The sequence below is a fragment of the Squalius cephalus genome (assembly GCF_949319135.1).
Source record: "Squalius cephalus genome assembly, chromosome: 3".
Taxonomy (NCBI): domain Eukaryota; kingdom Metazoa; phylum Chordata; class Actinopteri; order Cypriniformes; family Leuciscidae; genus Squalius; species Squalius cephalus.
In genome coordinates, this window is record NC_137124.1 from 32,366,203 (window position 1) to 32,392,818 (window position 26,616).

At 37.9% G+C, this 26,616-nt stretch overlaps 1 protein-coding gene across 1 annotated transcript in view; it reads left to right on the forward strand.

Annotated features, from left to right (window-relative positions):
• The window catches only part of znf536 (zinc finger protein 536), a 319,313-nt gene that overhangs the window by 72,094 nt on the left and 220,603 nt on the right, over window positions 1–26,616 (forward strand). The window contains exon 3 of the mRNA XM_079866033.1: window positions 7,696–7,922. The gene's annotated coding sequence lies outside the window, so the exon portion shown is untranslated. The remainder of the gene's footprint in view (window positions 1–7,695; window positions 7,923–26,616) is intronic.

A 26,616-nucleotide genomic window follows, 5' to 3' on the forward strand; every position in this document is an offset into this window, starting at 1 on the left:
CATTTGGAGAAAATGGGGTTTTATCATATGATACAAGGATGCATGTGTCTAACTCATAATTTCATATGGCCCACACACTTTCCTAATGCACAGAACTGCCAGCACATTTTTGATGGTTCTCACAGGATGTTACATAACTCTTTAGAGGTATCTAGGCAAAGCCTAAACATAAATATAATCCACATGGATTTTCAAAGATGGTCAATTCTGGTCAAAAAGGCTCTTGTCTGCAAACTCCAATAGTACGGAAATGGTGAAGGTGGCTGTAACACTTTTTGTGCAACTGTGAATAACTGGGAGTTTAGGTGCTAAATATCTTAAATTGTAGTGTGAGGTAGCTACATATGTCTTCTACAAATATTGTTATGTGCAATATGTATCCTAGAAAATTACAGTTAAATACATTTGAAAATATCAGGCTTAATCTTGTGGCTGATACTGTAGCCTACAGAGAATAAAGATGTTTTCTGTCAGCTGCTGTAAAACTCTACATCAGTGGTTCCCAACTGGTTGGTTGTAATGCAAAAAAAAATGCTTTAGGCTTGTTTTGATCGAGTCACGGGCTGGAGGGGGAAAAAAGCTTCATGCAAACCATAAAATTCTAAGAACTAGCAATGTCAAAAGTAACGGTTGGTACAAAAATGGAACAAAATACTGATTAAAAACGAATTATATGTTTTGTTTGTTAAAATATTAACGTTATTATGATATAATTAATAATGTTAATATTTAACATTTAAAGTAAAGGAGGAGTGAGTTCCATAACATATTTGTTGTTGCTGTGGTACTGAAATTGGTAGTAAGAATTGGGAAATTAACCACATAATCATGCATAATTATTATAGTTAAATTGGTTTATCAACTTCCAGTCAAACTTTCTGCTTGGTAAAATAGTGAATAATTAAATATGTTTTTTGAGCCTGTTTATAAGCCTGTGCAGTACATGGCAATACGAATTCATTTCATGTTGGATTTTAACAACATTTTTGTTGTTTTGGGCCATTACTTGTCTAATGTAAAGTCTGGGTCCTGAAGCAAAACCATTTGAGAACCACTGATTTATAGTGAAAATCAAGAAAACAGAAGCAAAACAAATGCATTTTCACTGCAGGTTGGTTTTCACATATGTTTTATTCCTCACCTTCTCAGTCAGGCATTATATTGCTAGCTATTGTAGAATGGTGGTATGAGATTGTCATGAATATAATAGTTGAACGAAATATACTTGAACGGCTACTTTTTCCATCAAAAATAAGTTTTAGTTTAGTTTAGTACGCGTTGCTAACAAAAAAATGAACCATGAACACTTGTTTTTCTACAAGCAGGTGACTGGCCTGTTTTCAGTCAGGTGTGGAAGGCTGGAGAAGCACAAAGAGATGGAGGAACAAAGCTGGTAGGGTGGAAATTAAGTGTGTAATGTGAGGCTGATGTGATGAGATTGTGTGTGGTGACCTCCTCCGACAGGTCTCCATCCTTCGTCAGCCTGACTTCAGCCGCCATCACCTCTGTTTTTTTTTCCATCCCACCATTTATCTGTTTCCCCTTGTGCTCAATCTCTCTCAGCTCCCAGCTAAATAAATGCAGAATAACAATTATTGAAAACACAATTAAAATCTGTTAATCAGATTATTTGTTGTGGATAAAACCTTTAGGATGGCTTTGACAGCTTAAGGGGTGGAAAAAATCTGCCCATATTTCAGCAAAAATTGAAAAGATTATGATATGTCCATCCCAATGGCATAATCTCTGCATTGTCATAGAAAAAAAAACAAAAAAACAAACAAACTAATTATTAACCTGACTTAGTACTGAATCAAGGGCATGGGTAAGTATGGACAACACTGTTATTCATATTCTCAAGGGGGTGCCAATCGATTTTTTAAGTTGTAGGATTTTACTGTAAAAAAGAATTTAAAGAGCATACTCCAATTTAAAAGGAAATAAACACTGAATTCAGGAGCCAGTGCACCTGCAGTTTGGACGCAAATGCATTTATTGCACTCACATATGTGTTGTCAATCATGTGACAAGAGGCTGAGAGAAAATAAAGCAGACCTCAGCTGGGTATTATTCAGGTTTTAATCCATGCTTTGTTTGGAGCAGTTGGTAATTGCATATTGTGGGGCAATTAAGATATTTAGCATCAAGCAGAATAAGCCAGGTCAAGCACCCCACCCTCTCTAGTCTCACCACCATCAAATCAAAGCTGTGGGCATCTCTCTCGCTCTCACTTTTGGTATGTATCGCCGTGTTTATTTCTGCTGAAAAGCCGGTTTAGTTCATTTGTGAGTCAGCTGGGCAGAGCAGGCCCATTTCTTTTCTTTCAGGCATTTTTTTAATACTATTATTAATATTAAGATCAGGCAGTGCACAACAACACCCGAGGAATCTATTATTCATTAAGTGTAACCAATATAAAATTTAAAACAGTGTTTTTTTTTTTTAGTTAAATTATGTGAGGTCAGCATAATATTCTGCCTATTACTTATATCTATATCATCTTTGCCTTAGTCAGCTCTATTTAAATATGCAATCATTTACAGCTTTTGACTCTATGTGTGTGCGCACCCAATTTCCAATATTCCTCTACGCACTTTTTATGCTGACATCAATGGCAAGCTATTAAAGACAGTATTTCATTATTGGTTCCTCGTCCCCAGTGGTTATTTACAATCCTATATATACTAAGCACTGATATTAAAGGAGACCATTTTAATGAGGTGCTATCTGCCTTAGCAATATGTCTTTCTCTGAATGAGATTGTGTTTAAAGATTTTTATCAAGAAATGGCTGTTCGCTGGGGTTATGTTTTGTCCATGAAATATGCATTTCATATCTCTTTCATTTCATTAACATAATTTAATTTGTGCTTTGCATTCTGTGCATAATACATATTTGATTTACAAAACAAATATTTCCATTAGAAAATGAATTTCATGCAGGCATAAGGCAGAACTGAATGATGTATTGTAAAGAAAGTAGAGAGAGCGAGAGAGAGAGAGAGAGAAAAAGAATTGTATTATCCTCAGAGCGCCTTGGCAAAGAAGAAAAAAAATACTCAATAGACTTCTAGTGCGTACGAGTGTGTGTCCCTGCAACTGTGTGTGTTTATGGATGTCTGTATGTCTTGGGATATGTACTCATATGCTGTATACGCCTGTGTCTCCAGTATGTAAATGCACATTAGGATGGCTATACTTGCAGTGAGTATATTGCATTAAGTTTAAAGCAATATTACTCAGATTGATTTACATTGTTTTCTATGGCCGCCTCTCCCCTCTACGTTAGCTAAGTGTTCCGGTGGCAATGTGGCGCTTTGCTTTTTATTATCAGTAAAATATGGTGGATATTATAAAGATATATCTCTCGGCTCGATAGCACAAAGGAAGAGCACACATCCATTTTCATTTGGTGCCAGTTTTAAGGGTTGCGTCGGAGAACATACTACACGTAGTATTTCACAGCTTAGCGTATGATGTACATCCTCAGGGACTTTGTTTCTTTGCCGGCCCGTTTGAACGCAGAAGCTCGCCGCGTGTCAGTTTAAGAGGTATAAGCCGTTGCTTTAGTTCGCGAAATCATTTCCTTTTAACTCCAGCCTGTGATAAATTATGGAGTCCACCCCTCTACATTTCCTTTCCTCCTCTTCCAAGGGAATGTTACTAGTTTTAATTAAAGGACTGCACCTTGCTAGTTTAAAGGATATCAGTGGCTGTGTGATAAGTTGCAGGAGCTCAGGGCTTTGGATAACAAGAAGCATTTTAAGTGGCCCTGACGAGTTCATATTAATTTGGCTTATCGCGCCTGTAAAAAAATCCAGGTAGCATTGAGGCAGATCCCAGCTTTAATGAGCTCAAAAACGTAAAGTCGGTGTCAGAACACTCCACTTTTTTATTTCAAAGGGAGTAGGAAATAACTTGTCAAAGCTAAAAGCCAAACAGTAAGATCTATGTTTCAGAGGTAACTAGTATTAGCAGGGATTTTGGGCTCGTCTGACATGCCGTACGGAAGGGAGGGCTTAAAATAGAAGTCTCAGGTACGCGGGAGTGGGGCTTATACCTGCGCACAGTCTCTGCTGCCTTCGCTGACGGTTAAAGAAGAGCGATGAGAGGATCTTTGAGCTTTTAAAAATCTCCTCTTTTCCATTTCCTCTCCCTATAGTTATGCCAGAGAGGTGATCGCCTGCCCGGCTACTGCTGAGTCCCTGCTTTGAATCTGTGACGGGTGTTTTTAAACTTTGCTCGAGCGAAAAAAGAGAGATGGAGATCACACGATGGCTCTGAGGAGTTGACGAGAGTCTTAAGATGGCTCTGTAAAGTTAAGCCTATTCTCACAGCAGTTCAAGGCCAAATCCAGCAGGAATATGAATACATAAATCCAAGATGATCATTTAGGTTCTGCGAGTAAAAAATCTGCACTCTGTAAAGTTTGGCATCAAGGAATAACCCCCAAACGTGAGCGATTTAGCCTTTATTCTCACATCTTAATCTGTTGTTCATGACAGAAGGGACTGTGTTTCTATCTTAGCAGATGGGGAGACAGGTAACTTGGCATGTTTGTTAACGTCGCCAATGGTAGGAAAGCAGACAAAGAGAGCGAGAGACAGGGAAAGATGAGAGGAGAGAGGAAAATCAATCTAATACTGCAGAACTATCAGATCACATGAGATGATGGATTCTTGGTCGCAGCATTCAGCCGCTGTCTGCCGAGCTGTGCAAATCAATTCAAACAGACACAAAGAGTAAACACACATTCTGCACCACAATAGGAAATTGAAGCAGAGCCTCCCTTTTTAAAATATGCCTCTACATATTTGTTTTGTGGATTACCATTCTGAAATGAAATTTGAACAGTTACTTAAAATAATATGCAAAAGATATTTCCTGTTTTGCCGCCCTCCCCCTCCCCAGTGTTTGTCGGAGATGTGGGATAGCTGTGACACTGGCGTCAGTGTAAACACCACATGCGTGTGCTGTCCTGGTGATTATTTTTCATAAACATTTTCCGAGGTTTGTCCTTATTGCTGAAGGTTTAGATATCATATTTTATTTGTTTTTGCACTGTTGAAAAAATATTTTTCGAAAATCGAGCCTGTGTTTGTGTGCATGCCAGTGGACGCAGGTTGGAATGGACTGCATTTTCCAGGGACAAGAGGCCATTTAAGTTCTCTTATAAAGTTTTTGTATTAGGAGCCATACATATTTGAAACAGATCTACTTGAAATGTGTATGCTTCTTGTTCACATTACTGTTTCAACCAGTTTTGTAAGGTCAAACTTTAGCAGACACTCATTAAAAGTCCTTTGACATTTAGTGAAATATTTCTTTCAGCTGCCTACATGTCTTTTGCAGAAAACATTACGTGTGAACACCAAGACAAGGTTCTTTAAGTCATGAAGTACAACATGACTTAGTCAGGCACAGCATGAAATATATCAATGTGACAGACAGCTCAGACATGTTCTTAAGTACAGCCGGGAACCAAGAAGACACAAATAAAATCATGTTCGAGAATGTGCACCAAGTTCCATTAAAAAGCACATTAAAAAAATGCGGTAACACTTTACAATAAGAAACGTATTGAGAAACTTTCTCGTGTGCACGCAAAAATTTCTCGTGAGCACGTGAAAGTCTATATTTTTATTTTGGCAAAGGTCCCTTTAGGGGCTCCATACATTTGTTAACATTAGTTAATGCTTTAACTAACATGAACTTACCATGAGCAATACATTTGTTACTGTATTTGTTAATCTTTGTTGACGTTAGTTAATAAAAATACAGCTGTTCATAGATTGTTCGTGTTAGTTCACGGTGTATTAACAAATGTTAACAAATACAACTCTTGATTTTAATAATGTATTAGTAAATGTTGAAATTAACATTAACAAAGATTAATAAATGCTGTAGAAGTGCAGTTCATTATTAGTTTGTTAACTAATGTAGTTAACTAACTTATACTTTAACCCAAATAAACCTAGCATACCACCAAACACTGTTCCTAACCTTAGCCATATCCCACCTCAATAGCAGCGGAAGTTTTTTGCAATCCAACATGAACACAATAAGTACATTGTATCTAACAATGAAACAATCATTATTTTTTAAATGTAATTACATAGTAGTTAGACACCTAATATAAAGTGTGACCAAATACCGTAACCAAATGGTTTGTTAAAGGTTCTCACGTACATTCTTCGGCTGATGCAGACTCCAGCAATACTATTGAGGGGTGCCGCAGCATTACTGTTGAGAAATTGAGTCTCCATTAACTTTCAGTTAATACTAAGTACACACAAATTACATTAATTTAAAATATGTATTTAATTGCTTAATGTATAGTGCATAATAAAACAAATTGGATATAATGTAATTTCTTTCACTTAATAAAATGTTAATAAATAATAAATTAATTTTGAAAATTACATTGTTCTTTTAATAACTATTTAGATATTTATCACTTATGTAATTACATTAAATATTGTTGTGAATACATGTAGGGAAATTGCAAATTTGTACTTTATAACCTAAACTATCATGTATCATAACGTGATTGTGTAGGTACTGTAATCAGGCGCTGGACTGAGGAATCAATAAAAGTTAGAGACCCTGTTTTCACGACACTGCTACTGAATGTACAGCATGAAAAATACTTGTTTTTACTGAATCAAAATATACAGCGAAACCACTATCCAATTCCCAAGCAAATGACTTTTATGAACCGGTTGTTTTTAGTGAATTAAAAACATACAGCATAATGTAATCCAATTATTAAACACATTAATATTACGAGTTCCTTTTATTGAATCAAACAAACTGATTGTTCAGTGTACTTACTGTCTGATTGTGCACATAACAATGTATTGTTAAAGATACACATGCACTTTTTCAGTAGTACTTTATAAATATTAATTCATAAAAGAAATGTTACCACTTTTTATTTTAGTGTTGTTGCTTAATATATAGATAAGCCTATTGAATTTGTTGCTTCTAAAAAAAAGATGTAAAAAGTAATTGAATTTATCCTAGAAAAATAATCATCAATGGAATCTGTCTTAAAATCTTCACAATTCCCACCCCTATTCTTTAGCTTTGTCTCCAATCCTGCTGTTAGCATCAGAAATCTGTCTCCACTAAAGCCTGTTTAGCAGTGCACTTTCTGTTTCAGTGGGGCACTCCACAAGTCCCCAGTCTGCACACATAATTGGAGAGCTCCTTATGGGAGAGTGAGAAGGGCAGGGAACAAATGCAGACCGATGACTGGGACAGTTGGGGCCAGTGTTGACAGCTAGCAGAGCCGCGTGCTGTGGGAGCGAAGCGGTGGCCCTGTCCGCATGCAGAGTGTACTGCATGCAGGTGTCAGGACTTAGAGTCTAATGAGCCTTAATTAGCCCATTTGAGTAATCAGTGGCTTGATTGGTCCTGTGTGCTTAAGTAAACCAGCACATGCGAAGAGTGCTGGCGGGATTCAGGGCATTTCAAGAACATTGGTTCACTCAATGTATTCAGTCAAAACAAAAAGTGGTTCATCTATTACATTCGTATCATTGGATATAACTTTATAAACATGCATATTTAGCTGAAGTATTGCTGTAAATATGTGGATATTAATGTTAAATGTATTAAAATATGGACAGCTTGGAGATGACGATCTAGACTATTGCACTAATGGAGCCTCGTGTCTCTCCTCTGCTCCCAGCACTCACCTCTTCATTCAGCCACCACTTGACAGCACAGACTCTTCAGAGGCCTGCCTGATACCCATCAGCATGAGAGACTCAAGTCTTCATCCTCCATCATCACAGCACAAAGACATCTGGACGATTGTCAAGGACATCATAATCTCTGATAGCTGACGTATCCCATGGGGCATTGCAGAAAAAGAAAAGGGAAGTTACTCTTGCGTGAGCAAGTACAGTGTGGGTGGTGAGTGGCAACATGTATGAAGTATTAGTAACACAATGTATCTTTAAGATTGATTATAATTTGATAATCTTGCTACTTTTAGTCCTTTCAAGCTCTGTTAATGCAGGTCCCTTGCAGGTGCTGACTGCTGTGCAGCTGCTTATAGAGACTACATGTTTCTAGACATCTACACTAGCCCCTTTCACACAGAGATACCGGAAATTACACTGATAATTTGTCCCGGGATTTGTTTGATTTTGGTTCATTCACACTGCCAGTGATTTTCTGGAATCTGTGCGTGCGCTCACATACATCCTGTAAAGATCCCGTGAAGACGCATGACATCGATATGACGTGTAATGTCTACACAGCATCTTAAGTATGCTTATGATCTGCGAGTTCTCTCTCGAGAATCCACGCTCGTGCATTTTTTCTGATTCGATCATAAACTAGAGCATCGCTAAGCTGGCGAATGGTCACAGCTTCAGCGTCATCACTGTGACGCACCCCTTATGGCATTGGTCCTGCCTTTTGGTCACACAGGGCACGTTTCGGGACTGATCCCGGCAATGTTACTTGGTCCCCATCCTGGGATCAATACCGGGACGTGTTTGCGTTCACGCATAAGGCACTCTAGCAATTTTATGGCAATTTTCTGGGATCAACCCTCTGTGTGAAAGGGGCTACTGTTAGATCAACACTTTAGGGGTACAACAGCATGACACTGAGTACCGTAATACAGTGTTTCCAAACTTTTTTTTATGTGCCCTTATAGCCCCATCAGTGAGGCTCATGTGTCCCTTTATAAACATCAGATTTTTTTTTCATATTAACATATAATTTCATTATTATTGTTTATATTATTATTATTATTATTATTATTATTAGTAGTAGTAGTAGTAGAAGTAATTTTATTTATTTTTACCATTGTAAATAATCATCAGCATTTCTATTTGTCTATAATTAATTTTAGTTAGTAATTGATTAATAATAATAATTGATTTATTGACTGCTTATTATTATAATAATTGTTATCACTGTAGCACATAATATGCACCCTTTTAGTGGTAGATGAGGTACAAATATGTTTCAGGCTGATGTTAAAGGGTACCCTGGGTAGTGCTTGAACAGGTGCGAGCACCAATCACACAGATTCAGTGTTTGTCTGATGAAGCATTGTTTCAATACTTTTCTGCCCTCAAACTGAGCTTTTCAGCCTCTCTCTCTTGTGTCGCAGTTTTCAGGAAAAGCAAGAAAATGTTTTGCTCTATAATGAGCTGAAAGCTGTAGATTTACACTTCCACCTTTTATTTAGATGGTCATATCTTCTCCCAATAGCCAACAGCATAAACTAATCCTGTATTGCGTTTCAATATAATGATATATAGAAATGGTGATTACCCTCTAATTCAATTGCATGGTAATCAAATTGTAGTAATGGTGCTTATTTGGTACCCCAATTTATAGTTTTCCCAGAAATCATTAAGCAATTTACCCTTCAAATCTACTTTAAATATGCGTGAGCACAGACGCACACACACAGACTAGTATTATGGTGTATTATATGAAGCCCCAGCTGTTTGAGATGATGATGGTAGCAGAAGGACTCTTGTGAGAGTCATGGGTAAACAGAAAGAGTCCTGGCTGTCTTCTGGACACAGACTCCTTCCTGTTTGCCAGGATTGGGATAAAGATGCTGGAATCAAAAGACGGCACTGAAACATATCCAAAGTTTGAGCCACATGTGTTTGCCCTTAACCTCAACAAAGCCTGCTTCCGAATGTCTGGAATATCAGCCTATCTGTACATTTTGGAACATTGTGAGGAGGGGCTAAAGTCTACAGAGTCTTTGCAAGCACACTTGTTTTGTTTGTGCCATTTACTTGGTGCGTGACTGCAGCATGTCAACAGCCTAATGTAATCACTTACTTTCTGTTTGCTTTCATAAAGGGTTTTACATGCATTAAATGCTGTAATGAATCAGGTCCACGGATAGAGTTGCCTAAGACCCTCCCATCTGCGCCTCTTTTCAAACTTTCTTAATATTGCCGTGACTTCCAGGCGATCCTTTTGGATGCATTTATTGCGTACAGCTGTAAAGTGTTACCTACCGTTCAGTGTTACCTGAATAGCACACCGGGTGCCAATGCCACTTTCAAGCTGTGAAGAGCCCTCATAATACTACTGGCATTGTGGGTATTCACGACGTGCCATTCGGCACAATATCAGTGGTGTGATTTCTGCTCACTATAAGCCCGCTATCCCAGATCTCCCAGTCGCCGAGGCACGGCCGGTTCTCATGCTCCCTTAAAAGCCACACATGCAGGCTAAGAGTCTTCTACCGCCCAGGGCTGCGCAGCATCCACTTAGGCACTGACAGTGCTCGATAACCCAATCTCTAGGGGGCTTGTGGCGGAGACTGATCTAACAGGCTCACAGTGATGTGATGTGAGCCTCATGTCTGTGTCCATGGTGGGCATTTCATTTATTTCTCTCTCTGTCTGTAACTGCCAGAACAGCTGTATGTCTTTTGGAAAGCTCTTCCTTTGATATGTTTGGAGTGAAGGCGAAACCACTCATTTCTCACTAGAAGGATGGAGAATGAGCTGAAAGGTCTCTGTCTGCACTTCATAGAGACATAACAGTAGTAAAGAGCTTGGAGTGAGTGAATGTGTTCATGTATGATGAAATTAGTTTGCTGTTAGGGATGAGTGGACTGCTAGTTTCATCAATGATATTTGGGGAAGAAATTCCTCTGAAGTCATACTAATTATTAGCTTTAGTGTTAGTTTTTGGATGTGTATTTAGGGACTTCTTGTTTCTGTAGATAAGTTTGCCTTGTACTCTGGGCCTAATCACTGTCCCGCCGCTAGACATTAGTCTTTGGAGCCATCTTTGAGTGGAAGCTTTTTATAACCTTTATAAAACCTTTTTATAAATAAATCCAGTTTCTGCCAACCCAGATGTTAGCATTACCATGGGGCCAGAATCACAAAACATTCTTAAGCATAAAATTCTTCTTAACTGCTATTTTCTTCTTATTTTCTAACTTAAGAAAAGATAAGAATATTTTGTATTCCCAAAAACTTTTCTTAAGATTGTTTTTAAGAACACATTTAATAAGTATTCAGATTCCTGAAAAGAAGGTTCTTAAAAATAATCATGAATATCTTCTTAGTTATCCTCCAACCTCCAACCTGTCTTAAATCCCGAAAAGTGAGATGTTAAATGAATTTATTGGGTTGTTTCAAATTTTATGCATTACAAGATAACACAAGCTACTTATAATACATATTACTAGTTGCAGGAATGTGGATATCATTAAAACAGTGATCAGAGTGATACATGATGCTTTCTAGAGAGAGAGCAAGAAAGACAACTAAGGATCCGGCAACTCTTTCAATCTTTATTTCAAATCTACAAGTTGGAAAGTTTGAGTTAGAGTAGTTTGGAAGAGCATGAGTATAAACTCAACAAGGCTGTTTAAGCAGACTAATGAGTAGTTGAGTTTTCCTCTTCAGCGTGATGACGTTTAATGTCCTAGACAACCTCTGTCCAATTGACCCACTCTTTTAAGGCATGTTAAAGCTTGACAAAAATGACAGGATATTACTGATCTGTTTTATGTTGTAAAAATATTTTGAGCTTGTGTAAACCACAGACCATATTTCAGACTTTTAACCCAAAAAAAGACATAATAATTTAATTCTGAACGATGGAACTAGAAGTTCAAATATGATATCTCGTTTCCGGGGTTTAGGATTCATTCCAGCAGCACTCTATACTGTATATACAGTATATTACATGATAGAAATAATATAGATATTATGCCTGATTCTATTTTATTATAAATGGTATTTCGGTTTTCATAGATAATATTTATGGATCATCAAATGTAGGTATGTAATATAGTTTGTTTGACAAAATCTCAAGATCTCAACAATTAGGCTAGCCCAAAAGCTAAACAGTGTGCTAGCGTGCACCAAGGAAAAATGGCACCCCATGAAGGCCCAATAGTCTTCATCTTGTTCTGTATGTGTTCTGAGGTTCTGACTCCACTGGCATGGTGCATAATTTACCAATGATTGACGGTAATGATGGTCCATGACTACACTTGCTGCTCCCATTCCGTTCAATTCCATACTTTGAAAATGAAAATGCACAAAAGTTAATAAAAGACCCCACTAACCATTTTTATCTCTTGCTCCCTCTTTCACACACTAACACACATAGGCATACATGAAATAGCTGAGTGAAACGGAAGCGGGAACCTTCACGCCACTTGGCCGGCACATGTGGACAAGCCAGTGCTGACTGGCTGCTTCACTGTCACCGGCTGATAGCCAGGCTTTAATGGAAAAGATACAGCCCAGCCAAAGACTGGGAATCATTTCTACGATAAAGTTATATGTTCAGCCTTGAACAACTGCGAGATAATGTTTGGCTTCATTATAATTCCCAGTGTGTTTAAACAGGCAGCCCAGAATGCAAACAAAAGCAGATGAAATTTGAAAAGTATTATCAATATTGCAGATAGCGGATGCCCTTTCCAATCAGAAAAACCGTATCTCGCATAGCAAATTTATGGTTGACTAGTTCATTCGTTTCTATTAGCCTGTTGTATGTTTCTCTCTTCCTCATATATATTTATGTGGAATTTATGAGTGGGCCAAACAAACTGTCATTAGATATTCCTTTAATTCACTAAGCTGGACTGCTAAAGGTAGCTGGGTACATTTAAAAGGCATTAGTTTGCTTTGACTGATATTTTTCTGAACTCTCTCCAAAGGACCATCCGTCACGTGCCCCGGCCATAGTCCAGCTTGCTTGTTGCATCACTCTGCGTTTAAGTGTGTGTGTGAGTGTATGACGGATAGAGACCCTGTGTGTGTTTCTGTGAGTAATTCTCTCTGTGTGCACCACTGCGGCTCCTTCACACGCACTCAACGTATTCTGCGAGTCTCTTAATAGCAAGCTGCTGGAGCAAAATAATTGTCATTTTCCAGCCACTGGGCCTAAAGTCATATAACATAATGAAATGTCTAAAAAAGTGAGGGGGTGGGGGTGGTTTGTGTATATATATTTCTATGTGGTGCTTTGGCTTTGTCTCAATGCATGGGAGGTCTGCTGAATCAAATGCTGTGCCACTTGAATAATTTACTGCATACCTTGGAAAGGGGGTGTGCATGTGTGTATGGGTATTCAAGAGTGCCAGCAAGGTGAAATGTCTAAATATTGTATATGCCCACTCCAAAGTGTGTTTGTGCACGCTGTGATATATATCCTGGGGATCTTGATACAACATTCAATACGGTCCTGCTGGACAGATTAGGCTGCTAACAGAGGAAGCCAATGTGCGGCAGGAACCGGTGATATGTGCCTTAGCACTAAGTGTTCTGGGACAAGCTGATGGGTTGATTTAAGCCAGGGTGGGAGCAAGTGGAGATAAATGTTAGTGATGCTTCTCATTCTTTCTACTTCAGCAGATCCATCAACTGGTATTGAGGGTAATGAGTAAGGGGTGGAGGTGAACACATTAGAGAGGGCTGACCTTGCCCACAAAGAGTAAGAGCGTTTTAGATGCCCCATGAAGCCTGTCCCCCCACCTGTAAAGTCATCATAGGCATTGTGTGAGGTTTAAAGGTTCTTTTTTCAATGCAAGAGTAGTTGAAAAAATGAATGCGATGAATGCATTTCGGAGCACGTGTAGCCTGACATTTGGCCGATCGTTTCTATACAGACAGTTTTTAGGAAACCTTTTTCAAAACAATCAATATTTTTGCATGATACTTTGGTACCACTAGTGGTACAGGATCACCTTTAAAGATGCATCAAATTATGTTGCAATTACATAATTGCAAAAGCATATTGGTAAATTTCACAACACCTGTCATGAAGTGTTTAGTTAATATTTGAATCACAAAACCAAATGGAAAAATATATATAAAAAAATACTAATATTAATTAAAAAAAATAATTAAGAAAACTTTGCAAAATTAAAATGTTTTGATTAGTTTTATATATATATATATATATATATATATATATATATATATAGAGAGAGAGAGAGAGAGAGAGAGAGAGAGAGAGAGAGAGAGAGAGAGAGAGAGAGAGAGAGAGAGAGAGAGAGAGAGAGAGAGAGAGAGAGAGAGAGAGAGATTTTTTTATTTTTTTTTATTACATATTTTCACTTTATAGATCACTTTATAGATACATGTCAATTAACTCTCATTAGACTGTAGTAGGTTACACTTTATTTTAAGGTATCATTGTTACAGTGTAATTATATATTTAAGTACTGGGTAATATTAATTAACAACATGTACTTACTCTAGGGTTAGGGTATAGGATTAGGATTTGGTTGATGTTTAGTTGCATGAAATAATGCATATTTTACTGTTATTACTATGGTAAGTACATGTAACATATGTAACAAGGACACTGTAAAATAAAGTGTTACTCTGTTATAGACTGTTAGGTTAGGGTTAGGGGTTCGGTTAGTAGAATAAGTTGACATGTAGTTGAAAAGTTACTTATAGTCAGTGGAATGTCTTTTGTGGGACCATCAAAATAAAGTGTTGGCAGATATTAAGCAGACAGTCTACTTGTACTCTATTGACTGGTAGTTGACATGTAGTTGCAAAGTTACTTATAGTTAGTAAAATGTCTTAAGTGAACTATCGAAGTAAAGTGTTACCCAATTAAGCACATATTTCTAAATTTTCATTACTGTAATGCATCTGTATTGTCTTTCTCATTTTTAAAAAATGAGAAAAAATTAAAAAAAAAAATTAAAATTAATGATAGGTAGTACAACAAATTTAAGATGTATGTATTAATCTTTTATATTTTACAGTTAGTGAGAATAAAACTTTTGCATTACAATAATGAGAAGTGGGTTGTAAAATGAATACACAATCCAATGGTCCTAATAGAAGTCTTTATTTGCTTTATGCTTTTTCTTTTGTTTAGATTTTTGGGTTAAAATGCAACTTAGACACATCTTCATAACATTCACCTATATATGTGTTATGTATTCATAGAGTGCATAGCTTCATGACAAATGTAGTTATTCACTGGTTGCTGGTCTTGACGTCTGTGTAGGTGTGTGGGTGAGGACTGAGAGGTTGCTGCTCTAATGGAGACACAGGTTTATTGACAATGAAACGGTTTGGCTGTATCTGCAGTGGGCTGCCTGCTGCCTGTGATATACTGGAGCCAGAGTCTAGTCAAGGCTGGCATACACCATCCAGTGCTGACAGCAGCAGCCACACACACACACACACACACACACACACACACACACACACACACACACACACACACACACAGCTGCTCTGGAGCAGCATACAATTCTAAAACACTGTCTTACATACGCACACATATATACACTTTCAAAGATTCAGGCCAACCTGCTGGACATTAACAGAACAATTTTGGGCATAAATGTCCTTTCTCCGGCTATGTTGAATATTACTTTGAAATGTACCACTCTTGCATGGCAAAACACATCTGTCAGCCTTAGACTGCTCAGTTTTAGCAAGATATGAAAACAATAGATGCTCTGTTCTGGAACTTAGTGAGGCCTACAAGGGCAGCATTTTAAAGCAGCATAGGCGCAAATTTTAAGGTTACGTTTTATTGTGCCTATATAGGCAGCAAGGCGATACATAGGTTTTGAAACAGAGCTAGTTTCAGAGATCTAGGTGATATGTCATCAATTTAGTTTAGGAATGGACAAAATATCATTACCACATCAGCTGATTTTCGGATATATATTGGTTGATATTGGATATTCATGCATTCATGTTTATGTTTTACCCTTGCTGCCATCTAACACTTAAAATTCTTTTAAAGGAGACATATCATGCTTTTAAATCGTTCCTTTTTTACATATAAATCATACATTTGTAGTCTATATAAAGCGGAACTGCAATGCTTGGGTCTGAATTCCTCATTATTATAGCTTCCACAGGCCCCTTTTCTACCCCTTTTCTGATGTGTGTCTGAGAGCAACTCGTTTTGGTGCGGTCTCTTTAAATACAATTGAGACACTTCATACCCCGCCCCCTCTCCAGGATGCAGAGGTTACACTCGGTTCAACTCCACCCCGTTCGGCCTTTTTTGTAGTTTGATAGCAGAGATACGATTATCTAGCGGCACAGAAACTTTTTATTCACACGTTATTAACAAAATGTCAACAATGGAAGACTTGTCCAGCCAGCCTTACATGTTCGAGCCAGAGTCGGAGCCGGAGCGAGATGAAAATGAAGACGACGAGCCTGCAGAACAACGTCTTCATATGGATCGCAATGGTGTGTTACTGTATTTACACATGAAACTTTGGTCTTCCGACCTTTTACCACCGTGTCGATTTATTTTGATTAATATGTGCGAGGGAGAGAGAGCAAGACAGCATCTAGTTTGGAGACTGTGTCTTGTTTTCACTTTCGCCTGGCTCCGAAGAGAGAGAGCGTGCGTGCGCGCGACCGGGTCTCTCTCTCTCTGCTTGTTCTTTCAGTTAAACATGCGCCCTGTCACAAGCGCGGAAGTTCATCTACATTAGACGGTGTAATGAAGCGTGTGGGTTACTACATCCAACAACCGAACATTTTAACTTACCCTCTCGTAACTTCTGCATCCTTTAGCTTGGACTACAAAATTGCAGCGAGAAATGAAAATGGCGGATTGCTCGAAGTGTTGGGCTGGAAGTCAATGTCCTTATTTGGCAGTTCCGCTGCAAATACTGTGACGTAATAGTTCACAAAACGTCATAGATAACAGAAAAATCGGAACAGGTTGAAAAATAAGGCCAAAACAGAATATAAAGATATCAACGAAGCACCTGAAGAGAATAATTTCAACTTTTCTGTACTTCTAAACACTCCAAATATACAACAAAATGCATTTAAGGGCTAAAAAAGTGGATTTAGCATGATATGTCCCCTTTAAAACACTATTAATAAAATAACACTTTTACATGCATTTTATATAAATATAGGCTACATTTTTATATGGTGCATTCTAATTTTGTGATGCCTTAATATACTTGTAGCTTTTGAAAATAATTGATGTTTCTTTTTATTGATGTTTTCTTTTTATTGACCATTTATCAGTTTTAGCCATAACATAAGAATTTTTTACATTTTTTTATATCACTGCATCCCTAATATTTTAGTTAATGTTGCCTCTGCCAGGTTTCATGCACTGTTTGCTTAGTTTTGAAACATAGACTAATTGCATAAGTTATGTACTTCATCAGATCTTCATAGTGTATGCAATGATTAAAAATATTGCCAATTTTGAATAATGATATTTCTTAATAATAATAATATTAGCAAATAATTGAATAGTGTTTAGTTGTTGTTGTTGTTATTACCAAACACAATAATATGCAAAGTAAAGTCAGGATTAATGACAGAGTAATGGTTAGCAGATGTTTATTGCAGGCAGTATGAGAGGGATACATGTGGAATACGTCAGTGACTTGTATCATTTACAAGTGTTGTGCAATAGCAGCTTTATTTTCTTTAGATATTAAAGAACCATTGAAGGCTAGCAGTGTTTTGTGGCGACTGCCCTTGTAATCTTTATTAAAGGTCATCTTTTACACACACGCCTCGCGCTGGGTGTTCTTCATATATATAGTCTGTCTCCATGTCAGATTAAAAAGGAAGTAAGGGCTTGCAAGAAGAATAAAGAACTCTTTCCAAGAAGTATTAGTTCCTTTTTAATTTTAGCGGGATGAGGAACCCAGAATTTAAATGAAAGAATCGGTTTTCATCCAGCTAATAGTAATCCATAATCCAGCCAACGTGTCTTAACCACAATGTGGTTGGTCTGATTAACTTTAATGCTTTTCCTCTCAATTTATTGAAATGTTGGAATGAGCACATTTGGTTTGAAAGTCTCTCTCTCCCTCTGTCGCTCTATCTCTCTCTGTGAGCGAGAGAAAGATAGACTGTGAAAGTGAACGAGAGGAGGGGTGGAGAGGGAGAAAATATAACTTTAAGAGCAGGATGGCACAGTCATTAAATATGTTTCATTCCCTCAGACAATGGGGGGTATGTGAGCCCATCGAAGATGCATTTTAAGGATAGTGTTGGCTCTTTAATATTTCAACCGATTTAAAAAAAAAAAAAAAAAACGTCAGAGAGAAAGGGCAAAAATGCTAGTTGGAAAAAAAAATAATTAAACAGGCGAGTTTCATTTTCTGCCACACTTCAAATGAATTTCTGTAATGATCTCAAAACCTGCGAAAGGCAAATCCAATCAAACAATATCTAGTGGGTTTCATTTTCCCCTGCATAGCGATGACCCCCTTTGTCAAAGGGTGAGCCGGGGAGACTGTAGGTCGCCATAGCCATCCAAATGAAGGAGACAATTTAGCGTAGTTAAAGCTATTATCCCACTACTGTGTGTGTGTGTGTGTGTGTGTGCGTGCTTCTACGCCTGTGTCGACGCTATAGCTTTAACATTTTGGGGCTTTGATATGAGTCATTGTAAATGATGCCACGGAAGGTCAATTGCCGAGTTCAAAATGGCTGATGGAGGGAGGGAAAAATATTATGTTGTTTTTCTGCTTTCATGCTTCTGCTTTTTCATCCCTCCCAGTCTCTCCAGACGCAACACCGCATTTATTTAAAAAAGCGAACATTTATTCAGTCAGCCTGTGTCATTAATATAATACTGCATAAATAACACTCAGGTCTCTGTGTTTGAAGAGTGTGACATGAGCCCATTGTTTTTACTCTTTTTACCTTTAACCATTTGGCGGGTAATCACGCATAAGAAGGAAGAATAAGCCACGAGTGAATGAGCAGCAATGGTCCACTGACCTTTTACTGCTCATTATTGGACAACCCGAAAAGAAAAGAAAAAAAACAAAGAAAAAAAAATCTCCTAAATCTTCAGGGAATCTTTAATCAGTGCACTCAATGACCGTTATTTTTCTTTTTTGATTATTATTATTTCTGTGGCCATTGTCCTGTGGCTGTGCGACTCACAATATTGTTGCATTCAATGTGCGGAGGAGAGGAAGTCTCAGGACGGATGTTGGAGGTCTGACTCTGAGGTTGTGGTAATCTTTGTCACCGGGGGGCACTCTGCTGCGCTTGGCCTTTGGGCCTGCAGGTGTGCAGTCCTCCACTCTCTTACAGGGAGCATCAAGAGACTCATTGCACAACTACGCACGCCCCCATATGTATATATGTAGATGCTTACAGAGAGTTAGAGAGAGAGAGAAGGTCTGTGGTTCTGGAAACTTTCGAGATCACATTACTAGAAGTACTAAAACTTCATAATATGACAGCACACACACACACACACACACTCTGGAAAATATGCCAAACAAGCATTACACTAATCACTACTTTGAAATAGGGAGGCTATTTATATATTATGCATTGTGCACTATGTGCAGTCCTGGGAGAGAAGAGAAAAGAAAAATTGATATCAGATGAAAATGAACACTCTGTAAAGCACATTAACTATCTCAGGTTTGGGAGCACATGCTGACTGCCAAATGGGACACCCCTGTGGAAAGCAAAATGGTCTCTCCCACAATTAATGTGGCACACCTGTGATGGTTGATAAAGACTGCCGCACTGTGCACAGGTGTGGAACATTAATTCTGGGGGTGTTCCTTGAAAAGACGAGCCCCCCTCCACCTCTACCACCAGCACCTCTCCGCCCTCCACCCTCTCCTCCCCCACCTTTGGAGAGCGAAAAAGCGAGAAAACAACGCTGCCGTTCATTCGGAGTGATCTGTGTGCAAAAGTATGCAAATGAATATGCGGCATGCTAATCAATCCTGTCCTTCACACAGACTGAAGGGGAAGAAGAAGTATGGAGAACGATGGAGTGAATCGGGCCTGAGAGGGAATATGGGACGAGGGAAATTAGCTAGGATTTGCTTTTTTCAACATGTTTATGTTGCATTGGTCACCTATTCCAGATAGATAGTGATCAATGTGGCCAAATCTATCCGGTTGTTCATACACTGCCGCTTGACGTCGATAAGAATTTTTTTTTTAAATGATTATCTTATGCTCAATGGATTTATTTGATTAGAAACACTGTAAAAACAATACTATTTTGACATTATTATAAAAAAAATATAAAAAAATAAAAAAATAAATATATATATATATATATATATATATATATATATATATATATAGTATATATGTATTTATTTATTTATTTATTTTTTCAATACATTTCTTAAATGTAATTTCTATTTTGATGTCAAAGCTGAATTTTCAGCATCAGTACTCCAGTCTTTGGTGTTACATGATCCTTCAGAAATCATTATAATATGCTGATTTGTTATGCAATAATTGTTTCTTATCATTATCCATCGTGATACAATTTTTTTCAGGATTATTAAAACATAGAAAGTTCAAAAGAACAGCATTTAATTGAAATATTTTGTTTATTTTTTTGCAAATACACAAAAAGTCTCTTCTGTCAATTTTGATCAATTTAATGTGCTGAATAAAAGTATATATATATATATATATATATATATATATATATATATATAGACCCTAAACATTTAAATGGTAGGTTACGTAATCTTCTTTTAAAGAGATCCCTAATTTCCATGTAAGCATGCAGTCAAGGATAAGATGCAAGTGTGGAGCAAGTGCGAATAGACTCTTCTGCCCCTCTTAGGCTGTGTTCCAGTCCAAAATAGTCATGCCCTTCAATCGCTAACTTCCCGTCCGTTTTGTGACCCAAAATGGGGATGAGTGCCCAGACTGCCCACTACTGGCGGAACCTTTGCAATAGGCTGAATTGGAAGCCCTTAATAACTTAGAATCCACTATGGGGGTTGATTTATAATTTATTTGTTTTCCTTACGAAATTGTTGTGTGTTTGAGTTGTTTAATAAAATTTTTTTTTAAAAAGTAATATATCAGAGTTGTTTGTGGTGGCGTCACAATCGTGTTGCATTGTGGTATATGGAGCTGCCTGAAGTGTACATATGAAGTAGACTCGCTCCCTCGGTCAAAATCGAGGGAGTGAGGGTCTGTCCATATAAACTTCCCTCGTCCACTTCACGAAGTGGAAGGCACTTCAAAATGGCGGCAGGGATTCCCCCGAGGGGAAGTGCTTAGGGAAGTTTGCAAGTGCGTGTCTAAAAATGGACTGGAACGCATCCTTGGTTACTGTTTCTAACTCAGACAAGCTTTACAGAACATCCTTTAGGAATGATCTGGAGGTGTGTGTAGTAAAACATTGGTTGTAGTCAAATTTGCTCATATAGTGGTAAACATTGATTGAGTGTTGGGCTGGAATGATATTGTAACATTCCAAAGCATTTTATCACTTTATCTTTTTCTTTTAAACAGATTGGTAAATTATGCAGTAATATTATGTAGAATCTGGAGACTGCACATCAGAATCGAGATGCATGTTTATCGTAGCCTCATTTGAAAGTGATTATAACTGATAGTCAACAGAACTGTTCTTAACATTTCTACAGCGCATTCACAATGGTGCTTCAAAAGGTTTTGTTACAACTGACATAATAGTGTCATGAATCAGCATGTAAATTAAGTGAAGTAACATTATTAGAGAAAATATTATTTTTTTTAACGATACATGTTTTTTTGGAAATGAAGAGTGACAGTTTAATCCACAGCAGGCAAGTGACCCGTAAACAACATTTTAACATATTTTTGGATAATTTCCCAGACATTTGCATTTAAAACTATCCAACTAATCCTCATAGACATATTAAAAAGAGCAAAAGCTTGCCTGAAAAAATAGCATACAAACAGCAGTTGCTAAGGTTATATTAGTCAGTAACATTTTTAAGGCAAGGCTTATTATTCAAGAGTCAACTGCCAGATTGGGCAAAAACAACGTTCAGCTGGCATTTGTTAGTTTGCATATAGCAGGAGAATAGAAAAATTATGATTTATATCCATTTTGCAGAGACACATTTTTGTGATAAATAGTACCTGGCATTAGCAAAGGAGGAAAGAGAATTCAGTTTGGCTTACAGATCAGAGGACTTCTGAGAACAAGAGTGAGAAATGGAGAAAAAAGGGGCGTGTGACTTTGTATTTGGGCCAGTAGATGTCCCCTCACAGCAGATCACTGGCGTCTAGACTCAGTAGCAGTGTTAGCACACACAGGAGCATCAGATGCAATTCAGTGTGAGTGCATGGGAAAAAAAATAGATATACATGCGTTTGTGTTGTACGGTGCACAGAGACTTCTGTGGTTATTAGTGAATGCATCGTGTTGTGGGTTAAACCATACATCAGCAAAGTGTGAATTTTATCAAATAATCAGAGTATTGAACCACTGCCTGCCCACTATAGTATTGACTGAAGAGTGTGAAAGGGGTAATAAATTACTACATGGAGAGTGGGAGCGCGTGTGTGTGTGTGTGTGCGCACGTGTGCGTGACAGATTCTGTGGTGATCTCAGATGTCACAGAGCAGCAAACCACAACCTGCATTATAGCTTCCCAACCTCTCAGCATGAGCATCTGCAATATTACGAATGCTAATATAACGCTAAACTGATTAATAATTAAACAATTACGGTCATGAATCAATAACTTCTGCACTTTTTTTTCATTTGTAAATTACAGCAAATAAACAAGGACAGAGAATTACAAAGTCAAATTTGCAAAGGGAAAAAAGTCATATCCGTTTCATCCGTCTATAAAATTAGAGAGGAAAAAATAAACATTAAAAATGCTCTTTGTGAAAGTTTTCCTCTCTTCAATTAGCAAAAGTAGACCACTATCTGTTTTTTTAACATGTTTTTTTTTTCTGAATAAAATTGGTTTAGTTTCTCCCCCCCTCAAACGCGATCTATTTTGCAATGAGAGCAATAGACAAGCTCTTTCCAAACAAACTCTTACTGTGTGAGCCGTCCCCAACGGGATGTTATTAGACACTTGTGAAACGACATAATAGCACCGTCTGTTTCCAGTTAATAAGTATCATTGCTTAATACAATACACTTGCCAGCAGAGACAAGTGAGTCCTGACATGTAATAAAGTGGTGTTACATAGATTTATTTCACAGCATTAGGCTCTATAAAACTTCCATGACTAAAGCAAATGAAGCCACTTTTAGGCAGGTGCTGATAAGATGATATTACGGCTGTTTGCATTAGCTGATATTGTGCAGTGTGCAGTTGAAACGAATGTGATGAAACAAAATCATTAACGTGTGTGTGTGGGTTTTGACTGTGTTTTTAATGCCTTTACAGTCTCTCTCACTCGTCCCTCTCAGATGCCACTGCGGTATGTTCACGGGCAAGGATGAAAACATAAACAAATCTCCGATAAGAAATATGACATGGATATCAGCATGCAAAAGAAGCTGAAAGCTGGGAGCGCAGACAGTCAGATTAATGATAAATTACAAGGACTAGCCTTGTTTATAGTAGTAATTTTCCCTCCCTGCACCTGCTCGCTTTCCCCCTGGCCTAAAGCTGCCGCTCACTCTCTCCCCTCGTCTCTATTCCTCCCCTCCATCGCATCATCATGCACCCATCCTGGCGCCGTGTGGCGATACCGAACCACCGTGACACAGCAGTGGTGTTTACAAATTTAGATTTAAAATTTGGAGAAATAATTGTAACACTTTACAATAAGGTCCCATTATCCATTGAATAACTAACAATACATGTGCTACAGTATTTATACATCTTTGTTAATGTTAATTAATAAAAATGCAGCAGTTCATGTTAGTTTGTGTTAACTAAAGTGGTTAATGTTAACAAATGGAACCTTATTGTAAAGTGTAACAAAAAATGTATATGTAAATTTGCAAATGTATAGTTGGGACTGTCAAAACCAAAGATAGAGATGCGTAACGGCCCTTCTGTACGTGTATGCCGGTAAACTTCATTTAATATTAATATTAACACATACAACTTTTGATTTTAATACTGTATTAGTAAATGTTGAAATTAACATTAACTTAGAATAATAGATGTATTTTTCATTGTAAGTTCATGTCAACTAATGTCTAAATAGATAGATGCATCTGTGGGTGATAAAGAGAGAGAGATGCGGTAAAGGCCCTTGTGTGCTTGTAAGAAACACGTATGTCGGCGAATATTGACGTAATGCTTCATTTTAATACCAATTACACGTGTGGCTCCGCAAAATACACAAATAATACAAGCGTCGCTCGGGCCTGAAGTGCTGCATTAAATGCAAAGAGGAGGCTGAGGGCAAGAGTAGTCAATATGAAGTAGCAGAGACCAAACCCCCACACCTCATTACGCCAATTGTGAATGTTAATTCTAGTGGCTTTATTAGTTCGAATTAGGCAGCGAGAGAGAGACTTGCTCTTTCATTGTTCATTACCGTGTTTGGCTGCGCCTTGTAACTTGCAGTCACTGAATGGTCAGAAGAAGGAGGGGTGGCTGCGGTACGTCTGAGTGGCTATTGTCTAAATCGTAATTATATTTTTATTATAAGCAAGCTCCGGGCTTCCGAGTCTATACAAAGCAATTTCCAATAAAGAGCGCTACAGGCAGAAAGTGTTTACATACAAAATGGTAAGAATACACTAACAGCGTTTGGTGTTAATAAGCTATAATCACTCACCTAATTTAATCTGGTTGCCATGGAAAACAAATGACACTTGAGGTCTAAGAGAACACGGGAGGAACTGTGCGCGAGCGCCATAGGTGTGTCTCGCTTTTAATGAGAAATTAGAAAAGATTGGTAACACCTCCCGTCTTTCCGGTGTAACGGTGCAAGCACCTGCCCCGTTCGCTTTGCATAGGCAGATAGGTGTGTGTGAGCAAGGGTGCGGGATGTCCACCTGTGCCGTCAGCATGGCTGTGCTCCTCAGAAATAGAAAATTGAGTGGGAATTGGCCTAATTGTACGGAATGATTGATGCCAGTGGAAACCACATTAAAAACACAAAATGTTCCCTCTGTTAGCCACACACGCCATTCTCCGAGCAAATTTACTCCCCAGACAACAAGAGCCTGTGCTTTTAACTGCACGCAAGAGAACAGAAGGGCACTCTAGCTAACCATGGGAGTATGCACTTACAGAAAAAGGGAATCCAAGCACAGGCCAAGTCGATAAGGGGGGCACCTGCCGCGTGTGCGTGAGTGTGCGTGTGTGTGCTCATATGGTTGCTGCTCTGATGGACGGATGCGAGCATGGGTGAACGTCCATCTCTGTTGCTCTGTTGTTCAGGAGCGGTGTGTGATGAAAGGTGAGTGATGATAATCATAATCAAACCTCCCACCCACACACATACAGACGGGGTCTAATAAGTGGAGGTTTATTCACGGCACACAACACATGCAAGGACGCTTTGTTTAATAAATTGCGGATATATGGCGAACATCTGGATGTCCACGTTTTTAAGTATCTGTCCTCCACCGCTGAGAAGTGAGGGTTGCGCTCTAATATAACAGTTTAGAGCTATATCTTTTTAGGTGACCGGAACAGCCCCTGCACGTAGCCGCTGATGGTCGGAGAAATAGTATAATTGCATAATTAGAGAATAAAGAATAAAGATCTCTCCCTCACCCTCAGGGCCTGAACTTAATTCACCCATGATTCTAAGCTTCAGACTGCATTGTGCACTTAAAATCACTTTGATACTTAAAGGGTTAGTTCACCCAAAAATGAAAAATCTGTCAGTAATTACTCACCCTCATGTTGTTCCAACCCCGTAAAACTTTCGTTCATCTTCGGAACACAAATTAAGATATTTTTGATGAAATCTGAGAGCTGGCTCACTCCTTCATAGGCTGCTAGGTAATCACTATCTGCCATCCCAGTTAGTAAAGTTAGTAAAGACATTGTTAAAATAGTCCAAGGGACTACAGTGGCTCAACCTTAAGTTTATCAAGTGGCGAGAATACTTTTTGTGCGAAAAAACAAACAAAAATAACGACTTTATTCAATTATTCATTTTCTTCTGTGTGGGCCTCTGAGTGAGTTCACGTAGTGTAACAGTGTACATATACATATACATATACATGTAACATATATATATATATATATATATATATATATATATATATATATATATATATATATATATATATATACATATATATATACATATACATGTGTGTATATTAGGGTGCATCAAAAAACACAATTCTTGAATTTTGATATGGCTGGGTGCTAAAAGTGTTCCAATATATGTAGAAACAACACATGCAAAATATTTTTCCAGTACATGATGATTTAGGGGTGCCACCACACATCTGTTTTTGTTGGATAAAGTGGTTAACAGTGCTCAATGGTCGCTCAGTGGAGATCTGAGGTAAACAATACTACAGCTCAAGAAAACTGAGGTGATCTTTCTGTTTGAGGTGATCTTTCTGTGTTGGGTATGTATTATTACATGTTACTATCATATCTGTAGTTGTGTCTTTGTATACTTATTTATCATAGTCATTTAAGTCATATTTATAGGTATTTGGTGCTCATTACATCTAGCTAACGTTAGCTAGCAACAGTTTGCTAACCACAGTTAGCTATCTATGTTAGCTAAGCTATTAAGCTTAACATCAACAGTATTTTAGAGTGGACAATGTCATATTCAGAGTATATAGTGGGGAGAACAAGTATTTGATACACTGCCGATTTTGCAGGTTTTCCTACTTACAAAGCATGTAGAGGTCTGTAATTTTTTATCATAGGTATTCTTCAACTGTGAGAGATGGAATCTAAAACAAAAATCCAGAA